Source organism: Paramisgurnus dabryanus, chromosome 8 (genome assembly GCF_030506205.2).
Source record: "Paramisgurnus dabryanus chromosome 8, PD_genome_1.1, whole genome shotgun sequence".
Taxonomy (NCBI): Eukaryota; Metazoa; Chordata; class Actinopteri; order Cypriniformes; family Cobitidae; genus Paramisgurnus; species Paramisgurnus dabryanus.
The window spans coordinates 36,254,346-36,267,358 of record NC_133344.1 but is presented as its reverse complement, the minus strand read 5'-3'; the positions used below and the strand labels follow the sequence as shown (position 1 = coordinate 36,267,358).

Genomic DNA, 13,013 nt, shown 5'->3' with positions numbered 1-13,013 from the left:
ATTCTTCTTGGGTTTATGATAGCCGGTGTTAGGACAGGGTGTAGTTTAGGGTTCATTTATTTCAGATAAATAGTAAAAAAGCAAGGGGAGGGATTGGGTTAAGGTTCACAACGGGATAGGGTTGTCCTTTTAAAGGAGCTATCTAGAGGGGTTTACTGATTTTGGGGAAAGGATGGTAGTTGGCTGGGGCAGTGGAAGGGAATGCTTTTTTAAAAAAGAAGGTAAAGAAACTGTTTAAAATATAAACAAACACACAAAATAAACAAAAAACAAGGGGAATAAACAGGAAGGCTGTCCTCACAAATGGGGAGTATGTGTGTGTTATAAGCTGCGGTATGGATCGGCGATTCGGCTCGACGACTCCGCTTGTGTGCCAGGTCCTCGTTAGTATAGTGGACAGTATCTCTGCCTGTCACGCGGAAGACCGGGGTTCGATTCCCCGACGGAGAGATCTCCTTTTCGTTTGACTTCTCAAACAGCTTGGACGCGCCACCTTTGCGCATCAAAATCGGCTGAAGAAGTGCGCTGCGTTGCTCTCGTTCTCACGATGGCGTCGAGCAAGAAGCAATGCGTTGGCCGGGAATCGAACCCGGGTCAACTGCTTGGAAGGCAGCTATGCTCACCACTATACCACCAACGCACGCATGCGGGTGTTGCTCCACAGGACTTGTGGATGTTCTGAACAACTGTTGTTTCAGTGCTGCGCTGAATTGATCACGGATTCAGTCGATTCCCTTACATGCCTCCTGCTTGTGTCTGTAAATTGATAACCACAGAATACCAAGAGTTTTCTTTCGAAGGGCAGGTTGGCCGGCGTGACGCCCGTGCGAGTGCGAAGTCCTCGTTAGTATAGTGGACAGTATCTCCGCCTGTCACGCGGAAGACTGGGGTTCGATTCCCCGACGGGGAGGTTTACTTTGTCTCTGGACTGCCGACTGAAATGCACGAGCTGAACAGTGCTGCCCCTTTGCCGTTTTCGCACCTCTTGCCGTCCCTATGATGGAGTTACCCGGCACCTTTGTTTAAAGCCACTGAACACTAGTGATGGGAGAAAGCAAGCTTTTAGAAGCTTCGAATCAATTGAACCAATTGCTTCGAAAATGTATTCAGTTTTTCTAAGCGTTCGTAACACCACACTCGCTGGCGACACCTGCTGTTCAATATAGTGTAAAAGCAGATCTGTCCAAACATTTTACACTTCATTTTACAAAGTAATAGCAAGATTTTTATTAAAATATGTTTAAAAAATGATTTAACTTAAGAAATAATTAAAAGTGTATTATGTGTAATTTTTAGTTTTATTTAGGGCAAACAAATCATTAAAACTATCTCCCCTTTTAATTATGCACATTTCTGTCATTAAATCTGTCTATAAACAAAAAGTAAACAAAATGGTAGTGTTATTAGTCAGAAGGATGCATGATCAAACTGACCCGAGTTCACCTAACCATATTAGACACTGGTCATTTGTGACCAAGTCCGCCTAAGCGGTGAACCATCGGATTTCCGCAACGTTTCCAAACGGTTATTATGCAATGAAGCCTCTTTTGCTAAAATCACGTGACTTGGCCAGTTTGAAACACGCTCCGCACCAATGATTCGAAAACAAACGCTACGTAAAAGTCTCGAGGCCTCACGAAGAAGTGCTGCGAAAGCGACCAACACTTCTGAACACCTCGCGAGAAACTAAACCTTAATGAAAGACTTTCTAGCATTGACAAAAGTGAGGCAGCTCTGCTGTGAGCAGAGCATCCAAAAATACAACAAACTCACAATGGTTCCCCTCCACGGAAATCTTTAGTAAAAGGCGAAAGATTTATGCGTAGTTGAAGGAAAACTTGAGTTATGCCCAACAAACCTCGACCCAGTGTGCTCCCCTTGCCACACCATAATGTTCAAAAAGGGTAATTTCTGGATCAGGATCCACCCAGACCTTTCCACCTGGGAGGAGCAAAAGAAGTAGAAATGCCATCCTGCGCAAAATAAAGACACAGGCTACTAACATGTCACAGTGAGATCTTTTGCTGAGAGGTTTTGGGGAATGAAACTCTGCACATTACACAGAGGATGCACCGGCACAGGTTACCTACAATCTACATCCCATTAGGTTCTCAAATCTCAAAAAATATAATAATAAAAGCCACCCCAAAAATAACAGAAGAGGAATTTTCTTCCAGGACTGGGGAATCGTCATTAATTTCCATAGCCTCTAGAAAAAAAGGAAAGATAGGGCCCCAACAGAAGAACAATGTCTAAGACCTTCAGCTTAAGAGGTAATTTTCACTTCAAAAATTCTTCTTGGGTTTATGATAGCCGGTGTTAGGACAGGGTGTAGTTTAGGGTTCATTTATTTCAGATAAATAGTAAAAAAGCAAGGGGAGGGATTGGGTTAAGGTTCACAACGGGATAGGGTTGTCCTTTTAAAGGAGCTATCTAGGGGGGTTTACTGATTTTGGGGAAAGGATGGTAGTTGGCTGGGGCAGTGGAAGGGAATGCTTTTTTAAAAAAGAAGGTAAAGAAACTGTTTAAAATATAAACAAACACACAAAATAAACAAAAAACAAGGGGAATAAACAGGAAGGCTGTCCTCACAAATGGGGAGTATGTGTGTGTTATAAGCTGCGGTATGGATCGGCGATTCGGCTCGACGACTCCGCTCGTGCGCCAGGTCCTCGTTAGTATAGTGGACAGTATCTCCGCCTGTCACGCGGAAGACCGGGGTTCGATTCCCCGACGGGGAGATCTCCTTTTCGTTTGACTTCTCAAACAGCTTGGACGCGCCACCTTTGCGCATCAAAATCGGCTGAAGAAGTGCGCTGCGTTGCTCTCGTTCTCACGATGGCGTCGAGCAAAAAGCAATGCGTTGGCCGGGAATCGAACCCGGGTCAACTACTTGGAAGGCAGCTATGCTCACCACTATACCACCAACGCACGCATGCGGGTGTTGCTCCACAGGACTTGTGGATGTTCTGAACAACTGTTGTTTCAGTGCTGCGCTGAATTGATCACGGATTCAGTCGATTCCCTTACATGCCTCCTGCTTGTGTCTGTAAATTGATAACCACAGAATACCAAGAGTTTTCTTTCGAAGGGCAGGTTGGCCGGCGTGACGCCCGTGCGAGTGGAAGTCCTCGTTAGTATAGTGGACAGTATCTCCGCCTGTCACGCGGAAGACCGGGGTTCGATTCCCCGACGGGGAGGTTTACTTTGTCTCTGGACTGCCGACTGAAATGCACGAGCTGAACAGTGCTGCCCCTTTGCCGTTTTCGCACCTCTTGCCGTCCCTATGATGGAGTTACCCGGCACCTTTGTTTAAAGCCACTGAACACTAGTGATGGGAGAAAGCAAGCTTTTAGAAGCTTCGAATCAATTGAACCAATTGCTTCGAAAATGTATTCAGTTTTTCTAAGCGTTCGTAACACCACACTCGCTGGCGACACCTGCTGTTCAATATAGTGTAAAAGCAGATCTGTCCAAACATTTTACACTTCATTTTACAAAGTAATAGCAAGATTTTTATTAAAATATGTTTAAAAAATGATTTAACTTAAGAAATAATTAAAAGTGTATTATGTGTGATTTTTAGTTTTATTTAGGGCAAACAAATCATTAAAACTATCTCCCCTTTTAATTATGCACATTTCTGTCATTAAATCTGTCTATAAACAAAAAGTAAACAAAATGGTAGTGTTATTAGTCAGAAGGATGCATGATCAAACTGACCCGAGTTCACCTAACCATATTAGACACTGGTCATTTGTGACCAAGTCCGCCTAAGCGGTGAACCATCGGATTTCCGCAACGTTTCCAAACGGTTATTACGCAATGAAGCCTCTTTTGCTAAAATCACGTGACTTGGCCAGTTTGAAACACGCTCCGCACCAATGATTCGAAAACAAACGCTACGTAAAAGTCTCGAGGCCTCACGAAGAAGTGCTGCGAAAGCGACCAACACTTCTGAACACCTCGCGAGAAACTAAACCTTAATGAAAGACTTTCTAGCATTGACAAAAGTGAGGCAGCTCTGCTGTGAGCAGAGCATCCAAAAATACAACAAACTCACAATGGTTCCCCTCCACGGAAATCTTTAGTAAAAGGCGAAAGATTTATGCGCAGTTGAAAGAAAACTTGAGTTCTGCCCAACAAACCTCGACCCAGTGTGCTCCCCTTGCCACACCATAATGTTCAAAAAGGGTAATTTCTGGATCAGGATCCACCCAGACCTTTCCACCTGGGAGGAGCAAAAGAAGTAGAAATGCCATCCTGCGCAAAATAAAGACACAGGCTACTAACATGTCACAGTGAGATCTTTTGCTGAGAGGTTTTGGGGAATGAAACTCTGCACATTACACAGAGGATGCACCGGCACAGGTTACCTACAATCTACATCCCATTAGGTTCTCAAATCTCAAAAAATATAATAATAAAAGCCACCCCAAAAATAACAGAAGAGGAATTTTCTTCCAGGACTGGGGAATCGTCATTAATTTCCATAGCCTCTAGAAAAAAAGGAAAGATAGGGCCCCAACAGAAGAACAATGTCTAAGACCTTCAGCTTAAGAGGTAATTTTCACTTCAAAAATTCTTCTTGGGTTTATGATAGCCGGTGTTAGGACAGGGTGTAGTTTAGGGTTCATTTATTTCAGATAAATAGTAAAAAAGCAAGGGGAGGGATTGGGTTAAGGTTCACAACGGGATAGGGTTGTCCTTTTAAAGGAGCTATCTAGGGGGGTTTACTGATTTTGGGGAAAGGATGGTAGTTGGCTGGGGCAGTGGAAGGGAATGCTTTTTTAAAAAAGAAGGTAAAGAAACTGTTTAAAATATAAACAAACACACAAAATAAACAAAAAACAAGGGGAATAAACAGGAAGGCTGTCCTCACAAATGGGGAGTATGTGTGTGTTATAAGCTGCGGTATGGATCGGCGATTCGGCTCGACGACTCCGCTCGTGCGCCAGGTCCTCGTTAGTATAGTGGACAGTATCTCCGCCTGTCACGCGGAAGACCGGGGTTCGATTCCCCGACGGGGAGATCTCCTTTTCGTTTGACTTCTCAAACAGCTTGGACGCGCCACCTTTGCGCATCAAAATCGGCTGAAGAAGTGCGCTGCGTTGCTCTCGTTCTCACGATGGCGTCGAGCAAAAAGCAATGCGTTGGCCGGGAATCGAACCCGGGTCAACTGCTTGGAAGGCAGCTATGCTCACCACTATACCACCAACGCACGCATGCGGGTGTTGCTCCACAGGACTTGTGGATGTTCTGAACAACTGTTGTTTCAGTGCTGCGCTGAATTGATCACGGATTCAGTCGATTCCCTTACATGCCTCCTGCTTGTGTCTGTAAATTGATAACCACAGAATACCAAGAGTTTTCTTTCGAAGGGCAGGTTGGCCGGCGTGACGCCCGTGCGAGTGCGAAGTCCTCGTTAGTATAGTGGACAGTATCTCCGCCTGTCACGCGGAAGACCGGGGTTCGATTCCCCGACGGGGAGGTTTACTTTGTCTCTGGACTGCCGACTGAAATGCACGAGCTGAACAGTGCTGCCCCTTTGCCGTTTTCGCACCTCTTGCCGTCCCTATGATGGAGTTACCCGGCACCTTTGTTTAAAGCCACTGAACACTAGTGATGGGAGAAAGCAAGCTTTTAGAAGCTTCGAATCAATTGAACCAATTGCTTCGAAAATGTATTCAGTTTTTCTAAGCGTTCGTAACACCACACTCGCTGGCGACACCTGCTGTTCAATATAGTGTAAAAGCAGATCTGTCCAAACATTTTACACTTCATTTTACAAAGTAATAGCAAGATTTTTATTAAAATATGTTTAAAAAATGATTTAACTTAAGAAATAATTAAAAGTGTATTATGTGTGATTTTTAGTTTTATTTAGGGCAAACAAATCATTAAAACTATCTCCCCTTTTAATTATGCACATTTCTGTCATTAAATCTGTCTATAAACAAAAAGTAAACAAAATGGTAGTGTTATTAGTCAGAAGGATGCATGATCAAACTGACCCGAGTTCACCTAACCATATTAGACACTGGTCATTTGTGACCAAGTCCGCCTAAGCGGTGAACCATCGGATTTCCGCAACGTTTCCAAACGGTTATTACGCAATGAAGCCTCTTTTGCTAAAATCACGTGACTTGGCCAGTTTGAAACACGCTCCGCACCAATGATTCGAAAACAAACGCTACGTAAAAGTCTCGAGGCCTCACGAAGAAGTGCTGCGAAAGCGACCAACACTTCTGAACACCTCGCGAGAAACTAAACCTTAATGAAAGACTTTCTAGCATTGACAAAAGTGAGGCAGCTCTGCTGTGAGCAGAGCATCCAAAAATACAACAAACTCACAATGGTTCCCCTCCACGGAAATCTTTAGTAAAAGGCGAAAGATTTATGCGTAGTTGAAGGAAAACTTGAGTTATGCCCAACAAACCTCGACCCAGTGTGCTCCCCTTGCCACACCATAATGTTCAAAAAGGGTAATTTCTGGATCAGGATCCACCCAGACCTTTCCACCTGGGAGGAGCAAAAGAAGTAGAAATGCCATCCTGCGCAAAATAAAGACACAGGCTACTAACATGTCACAGTGAGATCTTTTGCTGAGAGGTTTTGGGGAATGAAACTCTGCACATTACACAGAGGATGCACCGGCACAGGTTACCTACAATCTACATCCCATTAGGTTCTCAAATCTCAAAAAATATAATAATAAAAGCCACCCCAAAAATAACAGAAGAGGAATTTTCTTCCAGGACTGGGGAATCGTCATTAATTTCCATAGCCTCTAGAAAAAAAGGAAAGATAGGGCCCCAACAGAAGAACAATGTCTAAGACCTTCAGCTTAAGAGGTAATTTTCACTTCAAAAATTCTTCTTGGGTTTATGATAGCCGGTGTTAGGACAGGGTGTAGTTTAGGGTTCATTTATTTCAGATAAATAGTAAAAAAGCAAGGGGAGGGATTGGGTTAAGGTTCACAACGGGATAGGGTTGTCCTTTTAAAGGAGCTATCTAGGGGGGTTTACTGATTTTGGGGAAAGGATGGTAGTTGGCTGGGGCAGTGGAAGGGAATGCTTTTTTAAAAAAGAAGGTAAAGAAACTGTTTAAAATATAAACAAACACACAAAATAAACAAAAAACAAGGGGAATAAACAGGAAGGCTGTCCTCACAAATGGGGAGTATGTGTGTGTTATAAGCTGCGGTATGGATCGGCGATTCGGCTCGACGACTCCGCTCGTGCGCCAGGTCCTCGTTAGTATAGTGGACAGTATCTCCGCCTGTCACGCGGAAGACCGGGGTTCGATTCCCCGACGGGGAGATCTCCTTTTCGTTTGACTTCTCAAACAGCTTGGACGCGCCACCTTTGCGCATCAAAATCGGCTGAAGAAGTGCGCTGCGTTGCTCTCGTTCTCACGATGGCGTCGAGCAAAAAGCAATGCGTTGGCCGGGAATCGAACCCGGGTCAACTGCTTGGAAGGCAGCTATGCTCACCACTATACCACCAACGCACGCATGCGGGTGTTGCTCCACAGGACTTGTGGATGTTCTGAACAACTGTTGTTTCAGTGCTGCGCTGAATTGATCACGGATTCAGTCGATTCCCTTACATGCCTCCTGCTTGTGTCTGTAAATTGATAACCACAGAATACCAAGAGTTTTCTTTCGAAGGGCAGGTTGGCCGGCGTGACGCCCGTGCGAGTGCGAAGTCCTCGTTAGTATAGTGGACAGTATCTCCGCCTGTCACGCGGAAGACCGGGGTTCGATTCCCCGACGGGGAGGTTTACTTTGTCTCTGGACTGCCGACTGAAATGCACGAGCTGAACAGTGCTGCCCCTTTGCCGTTTTCGCACCTCTTGCCGTCCCTATGATGGAGTTACCCGGCACCTTTGTTTAAAGCCACTGAACACTAGTGATGGGAGAAAGCAAGCTTTTAGAAGCTTCGAATCAATTGAACCAATTGCTTCGAAAATGTATTCAGTTTTTCTAAGCGTTCGTAACACCACACTCGCTGGCGACACCTGCTGTTCAATATAGTGTAAAAGCAGATCTGTCCAAACATTTTACACTTCATTTTACAAAGTAATAGCAAGATTTTTATTAAAATATGTTTAAAAAATGATTTAACTTAAGAAATAATTAAAAGTGTATTATGTGTGATTTTTAGTTTTATTTAGGGCAAACAAATCATTAAAACTATCTCCCCTTTTAATTATGCACATTTCTGTCATTAAATCTGTCTATAAACAAAAAGTAAACAAAATGGTAGTGTTATTAGTCAGAAGGATGCATGATCAAACTGACCCGAGTTCACCTAACCATATTAGACACTGGTCATTTGTGACCAAGTCCGCCTAAGCGGTGAACCATCGGATTTCCGCAACGTTTCCAAACGGTTATTACGCAATGAAGCCTCTTTTGCTAAAATCACGTGACTTGGCCAGTTTGAAACACGCTCCGCACCAATGATTCGAAAACAAACGCTACGTAAAAGTCTCGAGGCCTCACGAAGAAGTGCTGCGAAAGCGACCAACACTTCTGAACACCTCGCGAGAAACTAAACCTTAATGAAAGACTTTCTAGCATTGACAAAAGTGAGGCAGCTCTGCTGTGAGCAGAGCATCCAAAAATACAACAAACTCACAATGGTTCCCCTCCACGGAAATCTTTAGTAAAAGGCGAAAGATTTATGCATAGTTGAAAGAAAACTTGAGTTCTGCCCAACAAACCTCGACCCAGTGTGCTCCCCTTGCCACACCATAATGTTCAAAAAGGGTAATTTCTGGATCAGGATCCACCCAGACCTTTCCACCTGGGAGGAGCAAAAGAAGTAGAAATGCCATCCTGCGCAAAATAAAGACACAGGCTACTAACATGTCACAGTGAGATCTTTTGCTGAGAGGTTTTGGGGAATGAAACTCTGCACATTACACAGAGGATGCACCGGCACAGGTTACCTACAATCTACATCCCATTAGGTTCTCAAATCTCAAAAAATATAATAATAAAAGCCACCCCAAAAATAACAGAAGAGGAATTTTCTTCCAGGACTGGGGAATCGTCATTAATTTCCATAGCCTCTAGAAAAAAAGGAAAGATAGGGCCCCAACAGAAGAACAATGTCTAAGACCTTCAGCTTAAGAGGTAATTTTCACTTCAAAAATTCTTCTTGGGTTTATGATAGCCGGTGTTAGGACAGGGTGTAGTTTAGGGTTCATTTATTTCAGATAAATAGTAAAAAAGCAAGGGGAGGGATTGGGTTAAGGTTCACAACGGGATAGGGTTGTCCTTTTAAAGGAGCTATCTAGGGGGGTTTACTGATTTTGGGGAAAGGATGGTAGTTGGCTGGGGCAGTGGAAGGGAATGCTTTTTTAAAAAAGAAGGTAAAGAAACTGTTTAAAATATAAACAAACACACAAAATAAACAAAAAACAAGGGGAATAAACAGGAAGGCTGTCCTCACAAATGGGGAGTATGTGTGTGTTATAAGCTGCGGTATGGATCGGCGATTCGGCTCGACGACTCCGCTCGTGCGCCAGGTCCTCGTTAGTATAGTGGACAGTATCTCCGCCTGTCACGCGGAAGACCGGGGTTCGATTCCCCGACGGGGAGATCTCCTTTTCGTTTGACTTCTCAAACAGCTTGGACGCGCCACCTTTGCGCATCAAAATCGGCTGAAGAAGTGCGCTGCGTTGCTCTCGTTCTCACGATGGCGTCGAGCAAAAAGCAATGCGTTGGACGGGAATCGAACCCGGGTCAACTGCTTGGAAGGCAGCTATGCTCACCACTATACCACCAACGCACGCATGCGGGTGTTGCTCCACAGGACTTGTGGATGTTCTGAACAACTGTTGTTTCAGTGCTGCGCTGAATTGATCACGGATTCAGTCGATTCCCTTACATGCCTCCTGCTTGTGTCTGTAAATTGATAACCACAGAATACCAAGAGTTTTCTTTCGAAGGGCAGGTTGGCCGGCGTGACGCCCGGGCGAGTGCGAAGTCCTCGTTAGTATAGTGGACAGTATCTCCGCCTGTCACGCGGAAGACCGGGGTTCGATTCCCCGACGGGGAGGTTTACTTTGTCTCTGGACTGCCGACTGAAATGCACGAGCTGAACAGTGCTGCCCCTTTGCCGTTTTCGCACCTCTTGCCGTCCCTATGATGGAGTTACCCGGCACCTTTGTTTAAAGCCACTGAACACTAGTGATGGGAGAAAGCAAGCTTTTAGAAGCTTCGAATCAATTGAACCAATTGCTTCGAAAATGTATTCAGTTTTTCTAAGCGTTCGTAACACCACACTCGCTGGCGACACCTGCTGTTCAATATAGTGTAAAAGCAGATCTGTCCAAACATTTTACACTTCATTTTACAAAGTAATAGCAAGATTTTTATTAAAATATGTTTAAAAAATGATTTAACTTAAGAAATAATTAAAAGTGTATTATGTGTGATTTTTAGTTTTATTTAGGGCAAACAAATCATTAAAACTATCTCCCCTTTTAATTATGCACATTTCTGTCATTAAATCTGTCTATAAACAAAAAGTAAACAAAATGGTAGTGTTATTAGTCAGAAGGATGCATGATCAAACTGACCCGAGTTCACCTAACCATATTAGACACTGGTCATTTGTGACCAAGTCCGCCTAAGCGGTGAACCATCGGATTTCCGCAACGTTTCCAAACGGTTATTACGCAATGAAGCCTCTTTTGCTAAAATCACGTGACTTGGCCAGTTTGAAACACGCTCCGCACCAATGATTCGAAAACAAACGCTACGTAAAAGTCTCGAGGCCTCACGAAGAAGTGCTGCGAAAGCGACCAACACTTCTGAACACCTCGCGAGAAACTAAACCTTAATGAAAGACTTTCTAGCATTGACAAAAGTGAGGCAGCTCTGCTGTGAGCAGAGCATCCAAAAATACAACAAACTCACAATGGTTCCCCTCCACGGAAATCTTTAGTAAAAGGCGAAAGATTTATGCGTAGTTGAAGGAAAACTTGAGTTATGCCCAACAAACCTCGACCCAGTGTGCTCCCCTTGCCACACCATAATGTTCAAAAAGGGTAATTTCTGGATCAGGATCCACCCAGACCTTTCCACCTGGGAGGAGCAAAAGAAGTAGAAATGCCATCCTGCGCAAAATAAAGACACAGGCTACTAACATGTCACAGTGAGATCTTTTGCTGAGAGGTTTTGGGGAATGAAACTCTGCACATTACACAGAGGATGCACCGGCACAGGTTACCTACAATCTACATCCCATTAGGTTCTCAAATCTCAAAAAATATAATAATAAAAGCCACCCCAAAAATAACAGAAGAGGAATTTTCTTCCAGGACTGGGGAATCGTCATTAATTTCCATAGCCTCTAGAAAAAAAGGAAAGATAGGGCCCCAACAGAAGAACAATGTCTAAGACCTTCAGCTTAAGAGGTAATTTTCACTTCAAAAATTCTTCTTGGGTTTATGATAGCCGGTGTTAGGACAGGGTGTAGTTTAGGGTTCATTTATTTCAGATAAATAGTAAAAAAGCAAGGGGAGGGATTGGGTTAAGGTTCACAACGGGATAGGGTTGTCCTTTTAAAGGAGCTATCTAGGGGGGTTTACTGATTTTGGGGAAAGGATGGTAGTTGGCTGGGGCAGTGGAAGGGAATGCTTTTTTAAAAAAGAAGGTAAAGAAACTGTTTAAAATATAAACAAACACACAAAATAAACAAAAAACAAGGGGAATAAACAGGAAGGCTGTCCTCACAAATGGGGAGTATGTGTGTGTTATAAGCTGCGGTATGGATCGGCGATTCGGCTCGACGACTCCGCTCGTGCGCCAGGTCCTCGTTAGTATAGTGGACAATATCTCCGCCTGTCACGCGGAAGACCGGGGTTCGATTCCCCGACGGGGAGATCTCCTTTTCGTTTGACTTCTCAAACAGCTTGGACGCGCCACCTTTGCGCATCAAAATCGGCTGAAGAAGTGCGCTGCGTTGCTCTCGTTCTCACGATGGCGTCGAGCAAAAAGCAATGCGTTGGCCGGGAATCGAACCCGGGTCAACTGCTTGGAAGGCAGCTATGCTCACCACTATACCACCAACGCACGCGTACGGGTGTTGCTCCACAGGACTTGTGGATGTTCTGAACAACTGTTGTTTCAGTGCTGCGCTGAATTGATCACGGATTCAGTCGATTCCCTTACATGCCTCCTGCTTGTGTCTGTAAATTGATAACCACAGAATACCAAGAGTTTTCTTTCGAAGGGCAGGTTGGCCGGCGTGACGCCCGTGCGAGTGCGAAGTCCTCGTTAGTATAGTGGACAGTATCTCCGCCTGTCACGCGGAAGACCGGGGTTCGATTCCCCGACGGGGAGGTTTACTTTGTCTCTGGACTGCCGACTGAAATGCACGAGCTGAACAGTGCTGCCCCTTTGCCGTTTTCGCACCTCTTGCCGTCCCTATGATGGAGTTACCCGGCACCTTTGTTTAAAGCCACTGAACACTAGTGATGGGAGAAAGCAAGCTTTTAGAAGCTTCGAATCAATTGAACCAATTGCTTCGAAAATGTATTCAGTTTTTCTAAGCGTTCGTAACACCACACTCGCTGGCGACACCTGCTGTTCAATATAGTGTAAAAGCAGATCTGTCCAAACATTTTACACTTCATTTTACAAAGTAATAGCAAGATTTTTATTAAAATATGTTTAAAAAATGATTTAACTTAAGAAATAATTAAAAGTGTATTATGTGTGATTTTTAGTTTTATTTAGGGCAAACAAATCATTAAAACTATCTCCCCTTTTATTTATGCACATTTCTGTCATTAAATCTGTCTATAAACAAAAAGTAAACAAAATGGTAGTGTTATTAGTCAGAAGGATGCATGATCAAACTGACCCGAGTTCACCTAACCATATTAGACACTGGTCATTTGTGACCAAGTCCGCCTAAGCGGTGAACCATCGGATTTCCGCAACGTTTCCAAACGGTTATTACGCAATGAAGCCTCTTTTGCTAAAATCA

The 13,013-nt window shown here is 44.0% G+C and overlaps 20 non-coding genes across 20 annotated transcripts; 9 read left to right on the top strand and 11 right to left on the bottom strand.

Moving 5' to 3' along the window:
* Positions 1 to 568: 568 nt before the first annotated feature.
* Positions 569 to 640, bottom strand: trnag-ucc (transfer RNA glycine (anticodon UCC)). Its single transcript has one exon. It is a non-coding gene; the product is annotated as a tRNA-Gly (tRNA).
* A 1,090-nt stretch (positions 641 to 1,730) lies between these two features.
* Positions 1,731 to 1,846, bottom strand: LOC135772000 (U5 spliceosomal RNA). Its single transcript, XR_010543199.1, has one exon. It is a non-coding gene; the product is annotated as a U5 spliceosomal RNA (small nuclear RNA).
* Positions 1,847 to 2,669: 823 nt separating this feature from the next.
* trnad-guc (transfer RNA aspartic acid (anticodon GUC)) lies at positions 2,670 to 2,741 on the top strand. The gene has a single exon. It is a non-coding gene; the product is annotated as a tRNA-Asp (tRNA).
* A 118-nt stretch (positions 2,742 to 2,859) lies between these two features.
* On the bottom strand, positions 2,860 to 2,931 carry trnag-ucc (transfer RNA glycine (anticodon UCC)). Its single transcript has one exon. It is a non-coding gene; the product is annotated as a tRNA-Gly (tRNA).
* A 197-nt stretch (positions 2,932 to 3,128) lies between these two features.
* Positions 3,129 to 3,200, top strand: trnad-guc (transfer RNA aspartic acid (anticodon GUC)). Its single transcript has one exon. It is a non-coding gene; the product is annotated as a tRNA-Asp (tRNA).
* An 820-nt stretch (positions 3,201 to 4,020) lies between these two features.
* On the bottom strand, positions 4,021 to 4,136 carry LOC135771941 (U5 spliceosomal RNA). Its single transcript, XR_010543144.1, has one exon. It is a non-coding gene; the product is annotated as a U5 spliceosomal RNA (small nuclear RNA).
* An 823-nt stretch (positions 4,137 to 4,959) lies between these two features.
* Positions 4,960 to 5,031, top strand: trnad-guc (transfer RNA aspartic acid (anticodon GUC)). The gene has a single exon. It is a non-coding gene; the product is annotated as a tRNA-Asp (tRNA).
* Positions 5,032 to 5,149: 118 nt separating this feature from the next.
* Positions 5,150 to 5,221, bottom strand: trnag-ucc (transfer RNA glycine (anticodon UCC)). The gene has a single exon. It is a non-coding gene; the product is annotated as a tRNA-Gly (tRNA).
* A 198-nt stretch (positions 5,222 to 5,419) lies between these two features.
* On the top strand, positions 5,420 to 5,491 carry trnad-guc (transfer RNA aspartic acid (anticodon GUC)). The gene has a single exon. It is a non-coding gene; the product is annotated as a tRNA-Asp (tRNA).
* An 820-nt stretch (positions 5,492 to 6,311) lies between these two features.
* Positions 6,312 to 6,427, bottom strand: LOC135771999 (U5 spliceosomal RNA). Its single transcript, XR_010543197.1, has one exon. It is a non-coding gene; the product is annotated as a U5 spliceosomal RNA (small nuclear RNA).
* Positions 6,428 to 7,250: 823 nt separating this feature from the next.
* Positions 7,251 to 7,322, top strand: trnad-guc (transfer RNA aspartic acid (anticodon GUC)). Its single transcript has one exon. It is a non-coding gene; the product is annotated as a tRNA-Asp (tRNA).
* A 118-nt stretch (positions 7,323 to 7,440) lies between these two features.
* Positions 7,441 to 7,512, bottom strand: trnag-ucc (transfer RNA glycine (anticodon UCC)). The gene has a single exon. It is a non-coding gene; the product is annotated as a tRNA-Gly (tRNA).
* Positions 7,513 to 7,710: 198 nt separating this feature from the next.
* Positions 7,711 to 7,782, top strand: trnad-guc (transfer RNA aspartic acid (anticodon GUC)). The gene has a single exon. It is a non-coding gene; the product is annotated as a tRNA-Asp (tRNA).
* Positions 7,783 to 8,602: 820 nt separating this feature from the next.
* On the bottom strand, positions 8,603 to 8,718 carry LOC135771960 (U5 spliceosomal RNA). Its single transcript, XR_010543162.1, has one exon. It is a non-coding gene; the product is annotated as a U5 spliceosomal RNA (small nuclear RNA).
* Positions 8,719 to 9,541: 823 nt separating this feature from the next.
* On the top strand, positions 9,542 to 9,613 carry trnad-guc (transfer RNA aspartic acid (anticodon GUC)). The gene has a single exon. It is a non-coding gene; the product is annotated as a tRNA-Asp (tRNA).
* Positions 9,614 to 9,731: 118 nt separating this feature from the next.
* Positions 9,732 to 9,803, bottom strand: trnag-ucc (transfer RNA glycine (anticodon UCC)). Its single transcript has one exon. It is a non-coding gene; the product is annotated as a tRNA-Gly (tRNA).
* A 198-nt stretch (positions 9,804 to 10,001) lies between these two features.
* Positions 10,002 to 10,073, top strand: trnad-guc (transfer RNA aspartic acid (anticodon GUC)). The gene has a single exon. It is a non-coding gene; the product is annotated as a tRNA-Asp (tRNA).
* An 820-nt stretch (positions 10,074 to 10,893) lies between these two features.
* LOC135771998 (U5 spliceosomal RNA) lies at positions 10,894 to 11,009 on the bottom strand. The gene has a single exon (XR_010543196.1). It is a non-coding gene; the product is annotated as a U5 spliceosomal RNA (small nuclear RNA).
* Positions 11,010 to 12,022: 1,013 nt separating this feature from the next.
* Positions 12,023 to 12,094, bottom strand: trnag-ucc (transfer RNA glycine (anticodon UCC)). Its single transcript has one exon. It is a non-coding gene; the product is annotated as a tRNA-Gly (tRNA).
* Positions 12,095 to 12,292: 198 nt separating this feature from the next.
* trnad-guc (transfer RNA aspartic acid (anticodon GUC)) lies at positions 12,293 to 12,364 on the top strand. The gene has a single exon. It is a non-coding gene; the product is annotated as a tRNA-Asp (tRNA).
* The last annotated feature ends 649 nt before the right edge of the window (positions 12,365 to 13,013 follow it).